General features: G+C 42.8%; 1 non-coding gene and 1 pseudogene across 1 annotated transcript; one reads left to right on the top strand and one right to left on the bottom strand.

Moving 5' to 3' along the window:
- Window positions 1-690: 690 nt before the first annotated feature.
- Window positions 691-3893, bottom strand: LOC148545122 (uncharacterized; annotated as a pseudogene).
- A 996-nt stretch (window positions 3894-4889) lies between these two features.
- LOC148545121 (small nucleolar RNA R71) lies at window positions 4890-4997 on the top strand. Its single transcript, XR_015901386.1, has one exon. It is a non-coding gene; the product is annotated as a small nucleolar RNA R71 (small nucleolar RNA).
- Window positions 4998-5690: the final 693 nt, after the last annotated feature.

Raw genomic sequence — 5690 nt, 5'->3', positions numbered from 1 at the left:
CCATGGTGGGTTGTCTCCCACCTAGCACTTTGCTTTAACGTCCGTAAGTTGGACGCTCCACTAGTTCAGTCTTCAGCTATGTGTGGATCCTCCAAGAGGAAGATCTTGAGCTCCTTGTTTTTCTTCATCTTCTCACCATGGTAGAGCTTCAAACGATGTCCATTAACTTTGATGAGTTCAGAGCGTGAACGGTGACTTAGGTGAAAAACTCCGTACGGCTCAGCCTTCTCTACTTTATATGGACCTTCCCATCTTGATCTCAACTTGCCTGGCATGAGCCTCAGTCGAGATTTGTAAAGGAGGACTAAGTCCCCAGGTTGGAACTCTCTTCTCTTGATGTGCTTATCATGTATAGCCTTCATCTTCTCCTTGTACAGCCTTGAGTTCTCATAAGCTTCCAGGCGAAGGCTTTCTAATTATTGCAGTTGCAACATCCTCTCAGCTCCGGCTGTTTCAAATCCCATATTGCATTCCTTTACTGCCCAAAAGGCTTTGTGCTCTACTTCAACTGGGAGATGGCAGGCTTTTCCATAAACTAAGCGGAAAGGGCTCATCCCAATGGGTGTCTTGTATGCTGTTCTGTATGCCCAAAGTGCATCTTGTAGCCTGGTGCTCCAATCTCGCCTATGAGGTTTGACTATCTTCTGCAATATACGTTTTATCTCTTTGTTTGATACCTCGGCTTGCCCATTAGTCTGAGGATGGTAGGCAGTTGCAACATTATGAATTATTCCATGCTTCTTCATTAATCCTGTTAGTCTCCTTTTACAAAAATTGGTGCCTTGATCGCTCACGATTGCTCGTGGTGATCAAAAGCGACAAATGATATGGTTTCTAACAATGGAAACAATAGTGTTAGCATCATCAGTGCGGGTAGGGATTGCTTCCACCCATTTGGAAACGTAATCCACAGCTAACAATATATAAAAATAACCATTAGAATTTGGAAATGGACCCATGAAGTCAATGCCCTAAACATAAAAAATTTCACAGAAAAGCATAATCTGTTGAGGCATCTCATCCCTCTTGGATATATTACCAAATTTTTGGCATGGGAAACAAGATTTACAAAATTCAGCAGCGTCTCTAAAAAGAGTAGGCCACCAGAATCCACAATCTAAGATTTTTCTAGCTGTTCTTTGAGGGCCAAAATGTCCTCCACTCTCAGATGAGTGGCAGGCCTCTAAGATGGACTGGAATTCTGATTGAGGCACACACCGTATAATTACCTGGTCAGCGCCACATCTCCATAAATATGGGTCATCCCATATATAATATTTAGACTCACTTTTCAGCTTGTCTCTTTGATGCTTAGTAAAGTTTGGAGGAAAAGTGCGGTTAACTAGATAATTAGCTACAGGTGCATACCAAGGGACTACCTCAGATACTGCTTGCAGGTTATCGAATGGGAAATTATCAGCTATAGGAGTGGAGTCGTGCTTAATGTGCTCAAGGCGACTCAAGTGGTCTGCCACTAGATTCTGATTACCACTCCTATCCTTAATTTCTAAATCAAATTCTTGTAGTAGCAGTATCCAACGTATAAGCCTTGGTTTGGATTCCTTTTTAGCTATTAGATAGTTTAGAGCTGCGTGGTCTGAGTACACTACTACTTTCGTACCAAGTAAATAGGCTCGTAATTTATCCAGAGCAAAAACAATAGCAAGAAGCTCTTTCTCAGTAGTAGTATAATTAGACTCAGCGGCATCTAAAGTTTTAGACGCATAAGCAATTACAAAGGGGTCCTTACCTTCACGCTGAGCCAGTGCTGCACCTACTGCATGGTTGGAGGAGTCGCACATTATTTCAAATGGCTGGCTCCAGTCTGGTCCTCTCACAATTGGAGCTTGAGTCAGAGCGGTCTTCAGCTTATCAAACGCTTGTTTGCAATCCTCACTGAACTCGAACTCAGTATCTTTCTGCATTTGTCTAGATAAGGGAAGAGCTACCTTACTAAAGTCCTTAATGAATCTCTTGTAAAAACCTGCATGGCCAGGAAACGAACGGACTTCCCTCACAGAAGAGGGGTAAGGTAAACTAGAAATAACATCCACCCTTGCTGGATCTATAGAAATTCCAGTATTAGACATAAAATGTCCTAGTACAATCCCTTGTTTAACCATAAAGTGACATTTTTCAAAATTCAATGCAAGGTTTGTATTGACACATCTATCTAACACTCTAGATAAACTATCCAAGCAAAGATTGAAGGAATCACCATATACACTAAAGTCATCCATAAAAACCTCCATACAGTCCTCAATAAGATCAGAGAAAAGACTCGTCATGCACCTTTGGAAAGTAGCTGGTGCATTGCACAAGCCAAAGGGCATTCTCTTATAAGCGTAAGTCCCAAAAGGACATGTAAAAGTAGTCTTTTCCTGATCTTCAGGAGCTATATGAATCTGGAAATAACCTGTGTAACCATCTAAAAAGCAATAATGTGATTTACCTGACAGGCGATCCAGCATTTGATCAATGAATGGAAGAGGATAGTGATCCTTACGAGTGGCTTGGTTGAGACGCCTGTAATCAATGCAGACTCTCCAGGAGGTCTGAAATCTGGTTGCCATGAGCTCTCCATGCTCATTCTTCACTGTAGTGACTCTAGACTTCTTGGGCACCACTTGTACTGGGCTTACCCATTCACTGTCTGAGATGGGATAGATGATATCTGCCTCCAGTAGTCTGGTCACTTCCTTCTTGACAACCTCTAAGATAGTGGGGTTCAGTCTCCTCTAGGGTTGACAGACAGGCTTTGCTCCCTCTTCTAAAAATATTCTGTGCTCACAAACTTGAGGGTTGATGCCTACTATGTCTGCCAAACTCCACCCAAGTGCCTTCTTATGCCTCCTCAGCACACTAAGTAGCTGCTCTTCTTGTTGAAAAGTGAGTTCCCTTGCAATGATAACTGGAAACTTCTGCTTGTCATCAAGGTAAGCATATTTGAGGTATAGAGGGAGGGGTTTCAATTCTAACTTCTGCTCATGGTTAGGCTCTGGATTATCTGGAGCTGGTGGCAATGGTAAAGTACTTTCATTGTCCTCAGAGAGTGTCCCCACACTTGGACCTTGTCCTATGTACTTTTCTTCGAACTCCTCCTGATGAACATTAGCCACGGTTTCCTCTATGATGTCACACTGGAGGATAGAATGATCTTCTGGAGGGTGCTTCATAACTCCATTCAGATTGAAGCTTACTACTCGGCCATCTATTTCAAAAGAGTATGTTCTTGAAAAAGCAACTAATTTGAACTTTGAGGTCTTCAGGAAAGGTCTTCCGAGTAGGATTGATGATGGCTTTTCTGAGTCATTTTGGGGTATCTCCAGGATATAAAAATCGATGGGGAATGGGAGCCCCTTAATACCCACTAATACATCTTTAGCAACTCCAGCCACTGTAATAATGCTTTTATCTGCCAACATAAAACGAGCTGCCAACCTTTTTAAGGGAGGGAGCCTCAAAATATCATATATAGACAAAGGCATTATACTAACACATGCTCCTAAATGACACATGCAGTCAGAAAATATCACACCGCCAATAGTATAATTAACCATACATGGACCTGGGTCACTACACTTTTCAGGTAAACCTCCCATTAAAGCAGATATAGAACTACCTAAAGGAATAGTTTCTAATTCATTAATTTTGTCTTTGTGTATACATAAATCTTTTAGAAACTTTGCGTATTTAGGTACCTGCTGAATAACATCAAAAAGGGGAACAATTACCTCAACCTTTTTGAATATTTCTACCATTTTGGGATCACGTTCCAACTGCTTCCTGGGCTTCCTTGCAAGTTGTGGAAATGGAATAGGAATGGCATTTTCTGCAATGTCTGCGCTCTTTTGTGCTTCTTCCTGTGATTGAGCTTCTTGTTCTCCAGCCATGTCCTGTATGTCCTCTTCAACCTCTTCTACTTCCACTACCTCTTCAGCTGAGTCGTGTTCTGGTGGGTTTGGCTCCTCCTGATTCCTCTCTTGCAGTGTAGTTCCGGACCTTAGGGTGATGGCATTGATGCCACCCTTCGGATTGGGCAGGGGTTGAAAAGGAATTCCACTGGAGTTTGCCTGTTGAGTATTTGAAGTATTGGGTGGTGCCAGCTGAGAGATGAGAGCTTGTATGGCGGATGCTAGGCCATTAAGTGAACTTTCCATGTTCCTGTGTCCTTGTGCAATAGATTGAATGGCCTCTTCACTCGGAGACGAATTAGATTGAGTAATCTGCAGAACTTGTTACTGGTTGTGTTGTGGTCCTTGGGACTGCCTCAGGTGAGGTGCTCTGTAAGACTGGTTCTGGTTCTGCTGCCTGTTTTTGTTATTATTCCACCTCTGATATCCTTGATTGTCTCTGCCTCCTCTATTATTGTTGTCCCTCCAAGTCTGGTTAGAATTATCTCTCCAACCTTGGTTGGAATTGTCCTGCCATCCATGGTTGTAACTGCCACCTTGATTGTACCCTTGGTTGGGGCAGTCATAGAAGTTATGAGTGGCTGCCACGGTGTTGTCTTCCTGTTGGAGCTGCGGACATTCATCAGTATAATGGCTGTAATCAGCACAGATTCCGCACACTCTCTGTGGGACTACCTGTTGGTTTTGATGCGCTTGTTGTAGACTCAATTGCATCTGCTTCAGTAAGGTGGTCATTTCACTTATACTCTAAGCCAGAGCAGTAGTCTCCTTGCTAGAAGATACCTCTGCAACAGCTTTTGACCGGCCTTGTTTCTGCCTATGATTCCTTGTAGATTCAGCTAAGTCGCTGATCAATTGCCATGCCTCATCAGTGGTCTTGTACTTTTTCATAGGCCCATTGCTAGCACTTTCCAATGTAGTCTTATCTTGGGGCCTCATGCCCTTTCTTACGTAGCCGAGCAACACTATCCTGTCAATCATATGGTGGGGGCATGCTTCCAAAAGGTTGTTGAAGCGCTCCCAGTATTCATAGAGAGTCTCGGATTCGTCCTGAACAATCATGGAAATGTCTTTTCTTAGTTTATCAGTAACTTCAGCTGGAAAGAATTTTTCCAAAAATTCTCTTCTAAGTGTATCCCAGTCGGATACAATTGCTGCGGGTTGAGTGTAGTACCACTCTCTCGCATTTCTCTCAAGAGAGAATGGGAAGGCTTTTAACAAAATTGAAGTTTCATTTGCACCATCACGCCTGACAGTAGAACAGGCTGCTTGGAAGTCTCTAAGGTGCTTTATAGGCTCTTGAGCAGGTAAGCCATGAAACTTAGGCATCAAATTGAGCAGTGCAGTCTTTATTTCAAAGTCTGTAGCCACCACTGGGTGATGCGCTTGAAACGGTTGCATTAAAAAATCAGGGGCTCCAGCCTCCTGGATAGTAATTCTCCTAGGTGCTGCCATGTCACCTGCACGTAAATCAACCGAATCAGCAGAAAGGGAGCCTGTTTCTTCCTCAAGTGACGTTTCAAATCCACCCTCAGAGAGGACTAACTGACGCCGAGCTTGCCTTATTCGTGAAATAGTTTTTTCAATCTCAGGATCGAATACTGGCAAGCTTGGATTAGAAAGTGAACGCGTCATTTAAAGAAAGAAACATGAAGCTCATAGTAGCAAAATAAAATAAAATGCAAATAAATAAATTCCAATTAATAACTTTAGCACTCTATTGCAAGTCCCCGACAATGGCGCCAAAAATTGACGTGGCAGAAATTGGCGAGTTAA

The sequence above is a fragment of the Arachis ipaensis genome, chromosome B9 (assembly GCF_059453495.1).
Source record: "Arachis ipaensis isolate K30076 ecotype BB chromosome B9, ASM5945349v1, whole genome shotgun sequence".
In the NCBI taxonomy this organism is placed as follows: Eukaryota; Viridiplantae; Streptophyta; class Magnoliopsida; order Fabales; family Fabaceae; genus Arachis; species Arachis ipaensis.
The sequence above is the reverse complement of the archived record's forward strand: the minus strand, read 5'-3'. Positions and strand labels throughout refer to the sequence as shown.